The sequence below is a fragment of the Parasteatoda tepidariorum genome, chromosome 4, assembly GCF_982258835.1.
Source record: "Parasteatoda tepidariorum strain Cologne lab strain chromosome 4, Ptep-v5.0, whole genome shotgun sequence".
NCBI lineage: Eukaryota > Metazoa > Arthropoda > Arachnida > Araneae > Theridiidae > Parasteatoda > Parasteatoda tepidariorum.
The window spans coordinates 105,136,511-105,152,721 of NC_141758.1; the positions used below are offsets into that span (position 1 = coordinate 105,136,511).

At 27.1% G+C, this 16,211-nt stretch overlaps 1 protein-coding gene across 1 annotated transcript in view; it reads right to left on the reverse strand.

Moving 5' to 3' along the window:
- Positions 1-16,211, reverse strand: part of LOC107448921 (neuronal acetylcholine receptor subunit alpha-10) — a 222,155-nt gene that overhangs the window by 183,056 nt on the left and 22,888 nt on the right. The window contains exon 2 of the mRNA XM_016064298.4: positions 1,471-1,543. The gene's annotated coding sequence lies outside the window, so the exon portion shown is untranslated. The remainder of the gene's footprint in view (positions 1-1,470; positions 1,544-16,211) is intronic.

Here is a 16,211-nt window from a genome sequence, read left to right on the forward strand (position 1 = left end):
ATGACTGCCCACATACCTTCGATCCTATTGATCAGAAGCAAAAGTAACCTAACCATCCGGTATCCAAAATAGAACTAACGGACTTCTGAAATTACATATACCGTTGAACATTTAAAAATAACGCTGAAATTTAAACGAATCAGAATCACTATTGGGATTCAGCATCGGCCAGCTTGGAGATCAACCGCTATCACAACTTGGTGAGAATCAAGGGGCACCCTCAAATATAGTCTACTCCTATTTTTTAAATGAAATAATTAAAATGAATGTGAATTCGCAAACTTTGTAATAATAAACAATCTAATAGTTTTCAAATGACAACTGTCAGCAATGAAAAATTGCATACTAAATTGAGCTAAAATTGCATACTAAATATAAATAATTATTAAAAGCGTGCAAGATGAATAAAATTTGCTTTTGCCTTGTTTTTTATTAAACAGTTTTCACAATACTAAATCCGTGATACGACCGTGATACGAAACTTATTCTCATTGATTTTACGTGCTTGTGCTCACCTGAAATAAAGAACCGAATTATGATTAAATATTAAAGTATATGTAATTTACTTTTCTAAAAGAATAGAGCTATAAGATAAAAAATATCACTGTTGTTATCTTCAAGATATTTGAAAACTGATTCGTGTACAGCAAAATTTAAAACAATGGCTAACTTTTAACCAATCAGAAAATTCCATTTCGATTTTCGCTGATACCGCTGGAACGGTTTGTGGCAGAATGTTCTATTGATAATCTAAACCATTCTCGAATCCTTCTGAAGGTACAGAGAAAATTTCATTTAAATCAGTCCAGCCGTTTAGGAGGAGTTCAGTTACATACACACGAACAGACGAAATATATATATAAAGATAAGAGAGAGATTTTTTTTTAACTTGATAGAAATTATACGATAAAAAGAAATAAAACAATGGGTTAGAATTCTTAGAATTGTAGTTTATTCGTAATGATGTCCTGCAACATCTTGAAAAAAATATATAAATAAATACTCACTGCAATGAGAAATAAATCTTTTCTAAATATATTTAGCAATGTTTAATTCTAAAATTCCATCAAACATTTTCTTTAAAAACAATTAATAGGAAATTAGACGGTAAAAATTTTAAAATTTGAAATCTTAGTATAATACTTAGTCCTATTATTATCAGAATAGTTTTGAAAAGTTCCTAAAATAAACTTAACAGAAATATTTTTGAACTCATTTCATTTTTAAATTGTTAAATGTTTATCCCAAAATTTTTAAATTACTTAATAATTTTTACCCAATTACTTAACAATGTTTCTTTTTAAGGATAACAAGGTAAAAAAACATAAGTAATTAAATATAGGGTTAAAATTAGTGCATGAAAATTATATAATCTTTACTAGAATCATTTCGAAAAGATACTTTTGGAATAGAACAATTTATTAAAATCGATTTAATATAAAAGAGAATATGATAAAAAAAGAAACATACCCTAAAATATCTGAAAAATATTGAACACTGGTTTCCATAAAAATTTTCATCATCTTCAAATTAAGTTTCTATCCTAAGAAAAATATAAAATATATGCTTATCATAAATATTATCAAACTTTATAATACAAATACATTTATAAAGATCATTGCAGCATGAGGATGGACCTTTAAAAGAAATTTTTTATCATTATTAATTAGAAACCTATACTATTATAATCTAGAAACCGAAGTTTTTGTTAGTGAGTTATGCATATAGAAAATACCTACTTATTGTACCAAGTGTCAAGAAAAATATTGAAAAATTAAGTCAATATTAATTTTTAATTGCACCTAATTTTGCATTTTGATATTTAATTCTTCATTCATTTAATTATTTTTCCCTATTTTAATATTTTTTGTTGCTTACGTAGTATTTTTTTGAAAAATTGCTTATTTGCATTTTTTTTTAAATTTTTGATTAATGATGTAATTTTAAATGGTTTTGAAAAGTTTTATGCTTGCGTTAATAAAAAAATAAAATTTAAAATTTTTATAAACTGTTATTAAATAAAAGCATTTTTATAAATGTTATTATTTAAAAAAATAGCATTTCAAGCTATGAAACCCATCCTTTTTGCGTAATTATTGTTGTAACCTTTATTTGTGAAAAAAATTTTAAATTATTATTTTATGCAAGGAATTACTTTATTTGTGGCTAAAAATCTTAAAACATTTTAATTTTATGAAATAAGTTATCTTGAATTTTTATGTATGGCAGGCATTTTTATTTGCGTTTAAGGACATTTTTAATTGAGTGTAGTTAAATAATTTAGTCTATTAATATATCAATCAGTTTACTTTTTTTTAATTCTGCATATAAGGTGCAGTGCATAGTTTACACAAAAAAGGTTCGTTATTTTTACTTCCTTCTAATATCCATTGCACCATTAATAATGAAATGTGAAAAAAATGAGTCTTTCAGTTTCCTAGAATTGTTCAATTGTTATGAAAATTTTTGCTAATTATCTATTAGAAATTGTATTCATTTATCGAACCTGCATTCATAAATTAGAAGAATAATATAAAATGATTTATTCGAGGAATATATTAATTGGAATGATATTTATTAAAATACTAATTAGAAAAGTATTCATCAGAACATTCATTAGTAAACTAATTCATTTGAAGAATAAAAAAAATGTACAAAAAACAAATAAATATTCCAAATAATTAACAAAATCAATAATTTTGTGTATTTTTAATATTAATAATACTTAAGGTCACGGTAAATAATATTAATATTTAAGATCTTTATTAATAATCAATTTTATAATTAGAAATTCAAAAAAGGATAAAATTAAGTTTTATATACAAAAAAAATACACCTAGTTTACAGGCTTCTTTAAAAGATATGTAAATAAAGCCAAACATTTTATTTATTAATTTTTTACATTAAATGCGAAGAATCATTATTATGCGTAAAGAGTAAATAAAAAAACAATCTCAAATATTTTGCAACAAAATATCCATTCAAAATCATTTAAAAATATCTAAATTAAGTTTCTATATTAAGAGAAAGTTGCGTTTTTGCTTATTTTTAAAAAAATCCCTGAAAGGTGAAATATAATTGTTTCGTGGTTCGAATTTTAGGAATTGTACTTCATTTAAACCTGTTTTATAAATATTTTAAAGAATGAAATAAATAAAAAAATTTAGAAAAATTTATGAATTAATATTCTAAATAATTTTTCTAAATAATTTTTCTAAACGATTTACATTTTAAATATTTGACTATTTAGCATATTAACTTTTTCAAATTATTCAAACAACATGATAAAAAATATGGAATTATAAATCGGAAGGTAAAGTTATACAAAATACAAAATTGATAAAATTAATTTCCTTTTATCTTTATAATCAAATATTTTTATGCAAATGAGAAAAAGAAACAATTTATTTTCAGAAATTCTGATAATAAAGTAAATTTGAGCTGGAAAGAAATAACATCAAGAAAAACGACTGAAACATTGTAAACTTCGATATTTGTTAAAAGTCTTCTAAAAATGCCCAAATTAATTTTCTATCTTGAGAAAGAGTTTATATCTTACTTTTCTTGCATTTACCCAGGAGCTATTTTTTCCATATTTCAAAAAATTTCAAACATAATGTAATAAAGCACTTTTTATTTGATAATAAAATATCAGACAAGAGAACAAGTTGTTGAATTTTTTAAACTAATTTATTCAAAATCGTTTGCTAATATACTAATAAATTAAAAGGAAAAGAAAACGATAATAATAGCAGCAAAATCTTTTCAAATAGTTTCACATTTATTTTAAAACACTTTTTTTAAGGCAAGCGATATTTTTAATTGATAAAAATGATTGTCTGATGATACTGATAATGGATATCTCTCTATATTTGTCTTTACAATTATTAAAATCCTTATAATTTTGCTACTGTACTGTTTTTGAATAAAAGATTATTGTGAATAAATAGTAAAACATTTATTTTAAAATATATTCTCGGTATGATAATGGAAATATTAAAAAAAATTCTATTTAGTTTCAATTCATATACTTTATAATATTTTAAAATAAAGAATCCTTTTAATCAGAATTAGTTCTTTAAATCAGAGATTTTTAAATCTGAATTTTCATAATTATTACTTAATTCCAAACCGTGACCAATAGTTATAAGTTTATTTCTAATGCAACGTTTCTATACAAATCAGCAATAAGAAATTAGCATTTTATGATCCTCAATCTATACTCCAATCTTAAAACAACATAAATCTGACACAAGCCTAAAACTTAAATGCTAATAAATCACACAATTAATAATTAGATGTTTTTAGATAACAAGTAATTGCTAAACATAAAAGAAATAGTCAATATATTGAAAAATGTCAGCATTTTTTTAAAAATCACCATTAGAATTTATAAAAAGTATTTTCATGGTATATTGAGACTACTAGGCATTATAATGAATTTCTATTACGCGAAATTTTTTTACAGAGATAAATATCGAATACAGCAAATACGCATATATTATCCCTAAAAATAATTATAGAAAACAATTATATCCTGATCCTGATCTACAACAATAAATATGGTATAAAAAATATAGTGTGGATTATCGATAATGATGACCATCCAATACAAGATTATCTTGAGTGTTTATAAACTTTATTTGGATAATGAAAGTAATTAATGTAGAAATTGTAAAATAGCAAAATTGGAAAAATATTGCAATATACCGTGTAATTACAGTTTCTCTAAAATAATATAACAGAAGAAAAATACTATTATACATCTGCACTGATATAACAAAATATAATTGAGCATTTTAACAAATAATGATATAAGTTTTTTTCTTAGAAACTTAGGTGATTCCCGAATTGATATTAAATCTAAGTATAAATTACATGAGATCTATGTAGTTATACTTTTACATGCATAACTTTTTTTGCAATTGTGATCCAAGCTTACTAATGAAAATACGCAAGAAAAACTTAAATTTTTATTTTTGCAGAAAGTCAAAAGATAAATTTGTTTATTTAACATAGCGGTGCAAACCAGCTGTAGTAGCCTATTTTCTAAATGTAGAGGTACAAAATTAAAGTATCAATACTTTTAAATCTCTCAACATTTCGGTTTTTACTTTAAAAAATGTGGAAAACAATTGTAGCTCGAGGATTTAAAAGAAATTAAGATGTAAGAAGTTTAGAAAGAATAAAATAATAATAATAATTTAAGAATTTTTCCTCAGGCTAAGTTAAAAACCTATTTCATTTTAATTTTGTTAAAAGGATAAAAAAATAAAAATAAAACATTATGTGATTTCTTATTTCAAAATAACTGTACATATACTTTGTTTTTGAAATTTTCATTACAAATTTATAGTGCTCACATTATATTAAGAAAATTTAAAATATTATTGAATAATATAAAAAATGAATTGATTGAGGCCACCGTAAGACAATTTTTTTGCTGGGGCCTTTTTTCCAGAAAAAAATTGTGAACCTTTAATTCAAAAAGACACGCAATGATTAATCTTAATATATATTTTTAGAATCTTTGACAGAAATAAGAATAGAAAAGTAGGTAAGCAGAGGATTTTATATTAATATTTAAACAAAGATAAAAGAAAAACGCTTTCCAAATCTGATGAATCAATCTTGTAAAAAGTGGTTATACAAAGCATCAAAACTATTATGAATGCTTGATAAAACTTGGCAAACTTGGAGACACGTATTAATGTCTTCAATGCTAATATTATAAAAGTATATATATTAAGAACAAGACATCTTACGTGTTCCTTTGAAGACATTTTCAGTCTTCTTAACGAAATTACATTAATTTTTTTAAAATTTATTAATACTAACAAAAATGGGACATTCACTAGGTTCTTTTCCAACACAACCTTTACCATAGGACTAATAATGATATTATGAGTACTAATAATCATTCAGGCATTTATCACGTATCTTGTTATTGTAACCTTGGCTACATCGAGCTATTAAAGGTAGTATCGGATCTTAATAATACTGTCCTATCGAATTATCAATGGGGCATTAGCACGTAACTAGTCAATGCAACCTTGCCTGAACCGTGATGGCTCAGGAGATAGAGCTTTCGCCTTCCAATGAGGTGAACCAGGTTCGAATCCCAGCAATGGCTGGTCGATACGAATTCCGCATCAGGCTTGCACAGTGCTGACGTGACATATCCTCAGTGGTAGACAGATCATGGGTTAGAGTCCCCTTGCCGTTAGGCTTACCGTGGGAGATTCACGTATCCTTCCTCTCCATTTAACTCAAATGAGAGTTATTTCCCTCAAAAAAGTCCTCACAGAGCTTGGCTGTTCAAAGACGGTTGTAAAATCAGGTATAAATGCAACTTTGCTGAGGTAAACCGGGTTCAAATCCCAGCGATATCTTGTCGATACGAATTCCGCATCCTGCTTGCACAGACCACAGTGCTGACGGGAAATATCCTCAGTGGTAGACTTCTCCTCACCATGTAAAGCAAATACGGGTTAGTTCTAACAAAAAATCCTCCACGAAGGCAAATTTCTTACAATACTTGTTTTTGGAATTCCCTTGTCTTCTGGATTCCCTTGTCTTCAGGAATTCCCTTGTCTTAGGTTCAAAATTACGAGGCTATGGAGTTGAACATTCGCAGTCGTAAACCCAAAAAAATGTGTCGGCTGTTCAATGATTGTTATAAAATTAAAATAGAATGCTACTTTGCCTTCATTGGGCTATTTAAAGATCCCATCAGCAAGATCCCATAAGATTATCGGGACAGTTACCACTTATCTTGCCAATGTAACCCCGCCAACATTAGAAAAACCAGATACACTTTAAAATTTATTTAATAGAACACGTGAGGCATGACCGTGGTCAAAAATTCGATAAATCATCTATTGCAGCAAATTGCTGGGATTTAGTACGTAAATTGAAGTTAAAATTCTTTCTACCCCTGTGTCGTGAAAGCTTGAAGTTCTGAAATTTTGTTTTATTCATTTGAATATTAATTCCCTAGTAAATTATGTCAGTTCTACACTGCTCTTACACCGTACATGATAATATATCCTGCTCTAATTTGTTTTCTTCGGCCACCGTCGTTTCTTTCTACTACCTGGGTTTTCCTTGTTTTGTTTTCTTTACCATTATTTTCTTTTTCATTGTGTTTAGTCTTGAGAATGAGTTCCTTGCTTTGAGCGTTCGAAACATGTTGATTTTTCCCCGCTTTAATTTTGAAGCAAAAAAAAAATTATTTCAAAAACAAATATGTCGTTCAGTTTCAGTTTCTCGTTTGCAAATAACCGAAATGGTAATTACAGACTTTGACGGGTGAATGTCGACAATCATATGGTAGCTTTATTAAATGTCCGAAATGTATGCTAAATCTGATTTCGAAACTAATTTATTCATCGAATTTATTCAATGTTTTAATATTCAATTAGGATGCCAATTACCAAGTGACTGTGTGATAATTGGCAGCCACCGGTGAAAGGCGACAATCATTAGATTTCGGTCTTTCACAATATCTAATGATTGTCACCTTTGATTTACTTAATCATAACGCAATAACTAAAAAATATCTAGCTTCGAAAAAAAAACTTTTTTTATAAGAGTTCTTTAACTTTCTCGTAAGAATAAAAGCAATTCTCCGTCATCAGATCTACAGAAATAAAATGCTTGTTTTGAATTTGATGCCATATAATGGCTTATAGAAATTTATAACAATGCAATATTTCACGCAAAGGCTCGACAAAATTAACTCGTTTGACACTATCTGGTAGGAGGGGGAAAAAAGGCGAAATTTCGAAGATCACTACTTCAATTCGATCAAATAATGATCGGGCAACAAAAAAAAAAGCAAGCGATAAAAAATCAATTTGACAAAAAAGGAGAAGGAGAAAAAAAAGCTTTTAGTGCTTAAGAATTTTATGATCTCTCCTCCGTTTTTAAGGAACACTTCAACGCATCTAAATTGCATATCGACGTAAGGGAAGGAAATTCAATCTAAATTGATTCCTTCAGGCGAAACGATTCTGTCTGATTATATCTATACAGAGAGTGCCGCCTGGCGGGTGTCTTGGGAGACTAGTGCAACAAAGTGAAAACGATAATACACACGCCGACACAGGTGAATGTTGTCAGACGATTTTATATTGCAAAATGTGATTTTCACAGTCAACTGCACTCTTGTTAAGGCGAAAGCTACTTTTGTGCCTCAAGCTAAAAAAAAATTTGGTAGCTCTGTGGTGACAACAGATTGGTTCTGAAAGACGTCGTAAATTTTATTTCTTATTTAATATAAAAAGTATGTATGTTAGTGTTATTCACAAAAAATGTTTATTCCTTAACAAGATTTTTTTGAATAAAAAAGAGGTTTAGATTAAGGAGAAAAAAATGTGCCAAACTTAATTTAAAACATATCGGCAAACAAACACTAACGTTATTCAGAAAGAAAGAAAGAAATTACATTGTTTTGTTTTTTTAATTTATTTTAAGTACTACTTAGTTATTTGTTTCTATTAGTTCAAAGGAAAAAATTTCAATACTCTCTCATTGCAAACAATGATGATATTAAGTGCAAAAAAAATTACTGGTTTTTAATGGCGTATGTAGAGTAACTCAAGTCAAGATTTATTACCAAAATAAGTATCTATACAACTTATGTAAGACAAAATATTACACTGAATATACTGGCTGTAAATACAGGACGATAGATAACTTTTAAAAAAATAATAAACTACTAATATTTAAAAAGAAAATTCTGTACTACTTTTTTGGGAGACAATCAAAGAGGATTAGATATAATAATGAACTATGCATTAAATATCACCAACCTAACATTATAAAACCAATCAAATTATACAGAATTAGATGGCGGGGTCATATCTTTCGGTGTGAAAATATATATCGATATGAACTCCACCAAAAAACCAACGTTTCGAGGGAACAAGAAGAAGACACCTTTCACACTCAAGATGATTGACACGTGTGGGAAAAACTCTAAGAACCAAGAAAGTAGAAAGATGGTGAAACCTTGCATCGAACTGTTTTACTTAGAAGAAGTGAAATGAGAAGGCTTTGGCACAAACAAGGCTGTAGTTCCGGTGAAGAAGAAGTTTTATAAAGAGTTCTTGTCGAAAAATTTTTGAAAACAATAATTGAAGCAATTTAAGTAATAAAAATGTTCCTTATTTTTATCTAAGTCACAAGAAATATATTTTTCCAAGTTAAGCTGCGGTAAATTATTGCTAATAACAATCTGAAATATATAGTACTGACTTTGACATCGTTACACATAATCAATACTGAAAAATATTCAAAACAATTCAGGTAAAAAGAGGTTTCTGTAACTATAATTGCTTTGAATTATTATTAAAACCTGAGTTATTGTACCAATTACTTTACATTAAGCATCATTCAAAAACTGTCTTATGTCTTCGAGGAATATTTTTACTTTGGAATTGTTTCGGAAAATCTTTCTAAAAATCAATTACAAAGCAACAATGCTTTATCAACTTAATAAAGTAAAGCTACATTTATGTTGTAGTTTTTTTTAATATAATAATATCTTTTAAATCTAGGAATTTGAAACATCAACATAAGGCTAACAGCTAAGACAAACTGGGGTGAATTTTGAGTTTCGCCAATGTACGCTAATGAGAAAAAAAGTTTAAATGATCCTGTAATAGTAGAACAATTTTTGGGTCACTATCTATACATAAAACTTTTTTAGATTTCGAAACTATCTTTTTCAGATTCAATCGATTCTCTAAGATTCAGAAATTTGTAACTTCAAGTAATTTTAGACCACCTGAAGCAAATTTGATAAAGCACAAGCTTTTCTACCCTAAGAAAAAGCAGTTGTGATTGCCTCGTATTACTAAACTTTATTTTGTGTCAATACCTTTACATACGAGGAAAGGTTAATTTTGCAAGTGAGGAAACAAAATGCGTTGATGCTGTATTGCATGAATCAATATAATTTAAACAAATGCGACAAATTCAGAACTAAAAATACATTTACTGTAAATTCTGTTTGGTCATTTAGATATTTTTGAAGTCAAACATTTAGGATTTAAAAAAACTAGTGGTAGAACTAGATTGGACTAAAACACTACGATTTTAGATTTGCGAGGCATTAAATAGATTTCAATTACAAAGTATCATAGATTTTATTTATGTATAAGAAAATGTGGTGATATCAGTTGTTATTTTGTTAGTTATTCAAATTTAAATTTCGTCAAGTGTATCTAAAAATCCACTCAATATTTGAATTTCTTTTTCTATTTGTGCTATAAAATTGCCAACCAAAAAAATAACAGCTGAATAACTGACAGTTCAGGATTATTAATAATGCAGCTCTGTATAAAATAATCATAAAGAATATTTTGAGCATTACTGTGTTACATCCTGGTAGTGTATTTGGTTTCTTGGGTTTTTATACTGCCAGCCCAATAATTACTACATTAATTACAGTAATTACTACATTATTAAAATTATTATATTACTTTTTTCGTCGGAGTAAATAAAGTCTAAGGTTTATACCAACAAGTCTATAATCACCGTCACATTGAAAAATAAAATTAAATACCTTATGACCCTAATTCAGAATTTTATCAGTTTCATGGCATGATTCGAAAGGGAAAGGAGTACACTGTAAAAAAATTTAGGATAAAATTACGGTAATAAAGTACCGGCACTTACGGTGCATCGTTCGTAAAATCCATTTTACGGTCAAATCTATTTTTACCGTAAAATAGTATACCGCAATTTTTAAAGTAATATTTACTTAATTCTAATTCACTGTAATTGAAAATTCCAATTAATGAGTGCATCTTTGGCGTAATACCCAGATGTTGCTGTACCCTGATGATACTGACGGTACCCTCCTACCTCATTAATCCAAATACTGTTCCATGCCCATACACAACCCTATAAAATATTTTATGAATTAAAAAAAAATATTTAAAAACTTGAGTTTTCAATAAAAATTACTGGTAAAAATTTTTGGGACACCCTCTGTAATACTCACCGAAAATTTAAAAAAAAAATTGAAATGAAATAATGAGAAGTGAATTAACTTTTTAATTTAAAATCCCAATAAATTTCAAATTCAAAGAGGGAAAAATAAGCAATTGAAATTAATCAAAGCAACAAAACTTTCAAGATAACCTCAATAAAATAATTAAATTTTAAGAATAAACAATTCAAAAGTGATAAAATTAAAATGCATCGCTAATTAGCTTAAAGGGGCTGAACTCCAAATAAAATATACAATCAATTTTTTAAAAAAAATCATTAAAACTAAAATCTTTCATATTAAAACTGACTAAATCTAATAAAGTTTTGCGGAAAACAACCCGATTCCAAAAACAATCAAGAAAAACTCAAACATTTAAAATAATTATATTTATCAATATATCTCTGGTTATAAATTTAGCTTTATCGAACAAGAACTGCACAAAAGGAATCAGAAAATTAGATGTAGGTATAACAAATCATTTAATTTAAAAAAATAATATGTTCGCTTAAACCTCGGAAGAGAATTAATTAATATCCGAAACTCCAAGTTTGAATTATATTTTATTTGTTTTCCTGAGGTAAATTTTCAAAATTAATTTCTCATGGAATGTGGAATCCAGATTTCTAATAACATTTTACCAGCAAATGTTTTTTTTTTTTTTAACCTCAACTTCACTCACTTTAATTTCGACGTTAAGATTATGTTTTAAAGTTAAAAGAAAATAAATCTTCTGTAATTAGAAAAGTTATGATTTAAATTTCAATTACGGTTTAATTAATATTTTAAACTAAGGAAGTTTAAATTAATGTAATAAATTTTATGATGAATAATGCAAAAAATGATTATTTCGGAAGAATATATAATATTAATAATTAAAGTATAAAAATATAAGAAGAGATAAAAATATCGTTTTATATTTCAAAACTTAATTTAATATTTTAATCTTCGAAAAATGAATTCTTTATTAATGTTTACAGAAGAAAACACTTAAAATATAATTTTTATATGGAATGTAAAAAAATATTTTTGCATAGTTACCGCCATTTTTGGTGCTAAGATAAATTAAATACATTTTAAAAACAAAACTGCAGCTATAAGTCACATTTGTGGGTATGGGAGATGTTCTTCTTCTTGGAGATACCCAGTTAATGTGAATATATTGCTAAAAATATAAACGAAACATTTGTTTTTAAACGAAATTTTCTTGTAGTGAAGCCATTGAATTGATTCTAAAGTTTATAAAAATATGTGTTGTCAGAATACAAACAAAGAAAAAATGAATAAATAAATAAACGAAGATTTCAGCGAAAAAGTTAATAAAATGAGACTGCATGCATTGTAAAAAAAAATTTTAATTTATTTCAGCATCAAAAAATTGCTGGCAACTATATGCCAAATTTTTTACAGCGTAAAGAAGTTTATACAGTTATCCGATTATTTAAAATTCCAAAACTAGTTTGAAATCTCCTTTTTTTAATTATTTTAACATAAAATTTTTAAAAATCGGTTAAATTTCTCACCAAAAAATTAGTTCTCTTTGAAGAAAGATGGTTTGACATAATTTAGAGCCATTATTAAAATGAAAGATCAAAGCAAACAATATTTGATTTATTTGAACTATTTAAACTATTTGAACTATTTAAAGCCATTATTTCAACTAACTTGAAACATTTGTGGCTTCTCACAAAATTTATTGGCTTTTAAATTTAAAATTTTTCGAAATAATAATGTATCAATCACACAAGCTCCAGTTTTCCTAGGTAACTGAAATCGACGTCACACGTGGACAACTTAATTCGTTTTTTATTTTATTTTTTTTTTTTTTTCGTTTTTTTTACGCACTGTACTTCTGTATTTGGATGTAAAAATTTTTACAAAAATGTATTTGGATGTAAAAAATTTTAAAAAAATTTTAAGCATCTTTTGGATAAAATTTGAGAATGACAAAATTAAAGAGTTTTGGCATTCTTACTGTGTTCGAGTTCCTTAAATCTTTTTACTTCGACAAATTTTTGAATTTCGGAAGCAAAAGTTCTGAGATTATTTCAAGAGTAAGGTGAATGATTTATCTCCTAAAAGTCCAAAAAATGGTAAAGGAACAAGATTTAAGGATGACGAAGACATTAATAAAGTCCCGATCTCAGACAGAACTGAAAAGCTTTCCGAAGAAGGACTTTAAAACTTTTACATCCTGGTACAGAAATGCATTACGGCAAGTGAAGAAGTGAAGATATATATATATATATATATATATATATATATATATATATATATATATATATATATATATATATATATATATATATATATATATATATATATATATATATATATATATATATATATATATATATATATATATATATATATATCATGATCTCTCTCAAAAGAAGCAATTAGCTAAGATTGAACCGACCGTTGCATTGATGATCAAAATAAGCAATGTGAATTCGGAAGAACAACAATGGGAATTCATTATTCCCTCCTAAATAAAATTGTATCCATTTAAATTTTTTCATCTTTTTTTTTTATTTATGCAGTTTTTTTATGAACTGAAGCTATTTGATATTGAAGTGTCTTTCTAGTTTAAGAAAATGAAAATTCCTAAATGTTAGGTTTTTTGTTTTCAATCTAATTCTAAGCACGAACGGTAAAAGTTTTAGTATCACTATTATTTTTATTCTCTATAGCAGCGGTTCCCAGAAGATGTTCCAAGGAACCATAAGGTTCTGTGAAAGGGTTATACGGGTATTGAGAGTTAGAAATATTTTTAGCGAGTAATGACTTTTGAAATTTGTTATTTAAATCTTATGAGTAATCCATTATTTATTTAGCATTCAGATTTTTTTGTTAAACTATTTAAATAAAATGACAGTTAAAAATTACAGAAAGAGCAATATAAAAAAATTCTGTATACATTTTTTCTGCAAACACTAAAGATAATAAATTAGGAGAACTATAAGCACTTACAAAAGTACACGGAGAAAAAATTCTGTTAACTACCGGACTGTATGGTAAGAGCATTTCTGGTGAATAAATCTGGTTAATAAAAACCAAAATATACGGTATTTAAACCATTCATTTGGTACATTTTTAGTTATTTTTGTAACGGTATACCGGAAATTATGGTTTTCAAAATTAGAACTCTTATTAGTTCTAAGAGTTCTTAGATTTCTTATTGCTTCACATTTAGTAAAAAATATTAAATTTTGTCCAAAAAATTATTTTAATGCCACTGTTTAAATCATCATGATAAAACTACCAAATTTTATCTCAATTATCAAATTCTATCACATATTATAAAACCATATTTTGTTGTTAATTTCACTAAAATCATTACCAAAGCGCTTTGGTAAAAATTATCGAGCTTTTTGATTTTCCCATATAGCAAAAAACACAATAAATTTCATCATATTCTAGTTGTTTTGACCATACTTTTTTTCGCAGTTTTTTTCCTGTGAATTATTAAATTTAAAAAACTTAATTAAAAAATAAAATAAATTTGTTCCCAGTTAAGCATTCTCAACTTTTATAACAGTTCTTCTTCATTACCTTTTCAGAACAAAAAGTAACCCATCTTATTTTTTTTTATTTTCAGCTTATGGCAATACCAAATTCCAATTCAAAGCTAGACTAGATGCCTCTCTTGGCCGGAAAATTTAATTGTCAAACACAAAACCTAAAACTTAATTTTCAAACTATTATTGATAAAACAATAACAAAAATTCAATCTTTCAGATTAAATATTTTAAAAATAATTAATAGTCGTTTTTTTTTGTTTGTTTCAATACTCACATCTGCTGCTGAACTTTATAAATTCGAAGTTCCATAACCGAAAAAAATTTTGAAACCTCTCCTCAATGCTTCTTTTCTGCGGTATAGAAAAAAATAACATTCAAAAAGCCCCCCTACTGCAAATAATACTCCTTGAGTGCAAAAGCAGCATGGGTTAGGCTTTAGTCAAGCATCCCTTGATCATTCAATATAAAATACATTAGCTGCTTTAGTTAAGTCATAGTATGGGCATTGAATCTGCTATGTAAAAACACTTTTACGGACTGAATGGGAATTATTTGTATGGTTTCGTTTTGTTTTTTGTAATGACAATTTCAAAACAACGAACATTTTTATATTGACATCTATGTTGCTGTAACATTTAGTGATTAAATTATAAAACAGACAGTTCAAACTAGCAAATTATGCAGTATAAAAGAGAATTATCTGTACAACTTTAACACACACCTACAAGACAAATTATAGAGTATTACAATTTATTGAATTATACAGCAAACTCGAATAAACTTAACTTAATATACATTTCGCCAAGATATCAAGAATATTTCGCCAATCCATTATTTTCACCTATCCCTATATTTTTGATTTCCATACTGCCTATCTTTTTAGGCATTCTTTTATCGAAATCTTGTTCATTTCCAGTTTTAAAACCTATAACTCTTAATAATGAGAAAAAAATTTTAAAATGTATGCTACTTCTATGTGTCTTTGCATTTTAGTTTTTTAAAACTTTTGCTTAATTTGTAATTCCTTTAAAATACATTTCATTACACTTCTATTGTCATAACACTTCTATTGTTTTATAAAAGATCTTTCTGATGGAAAAAGTTTTTTTTAAGTAAAACGGGAAAAGGTCAAAGAAAAAAAGAAATCATTTTATAAAAGCATTTTAGGAAGAGAACAAGAAAAAGTAAAAATAAAAAAAAAAACTCCACCCTATCGACTGACCCCATAATATCAAGAATTCAATTGATTCGATTTAGAAGAATTTCTTTTTCTTTTCTTCTCTAAATGGAGAGATAAGGGAAGAAAAGTTTTCTTCACTTCAGTTTCTTTTCCTTTTTGCCCCTAACGTTCTCTGTTACAAGATCCGGCACAAGGAGTCATTAATGTGTCGACGCAAGAGAGAGATTTCAGGAATAATCGTCTGCGTTCAGATATGTTCTTTGTACGAAGATTGAACGTCGGTCAGAAATAACTTCTGTGTAGCTCTTTACCATCGTTAATTATCTTCGACAGTCATCTGACAAGGTACGGCTAACCGAATTAAGTGGTCACATATATCTGACATCGAGTGTGGTTGAGTTACAAAAGAGTTTTGCCAAATGAGTAACGCCTCGCTATCGTGTCCCATTCCATGATGACAGTGTTCCTTTTTGAAACTGAGACGCCAAGTATCAACTTGCCGTCT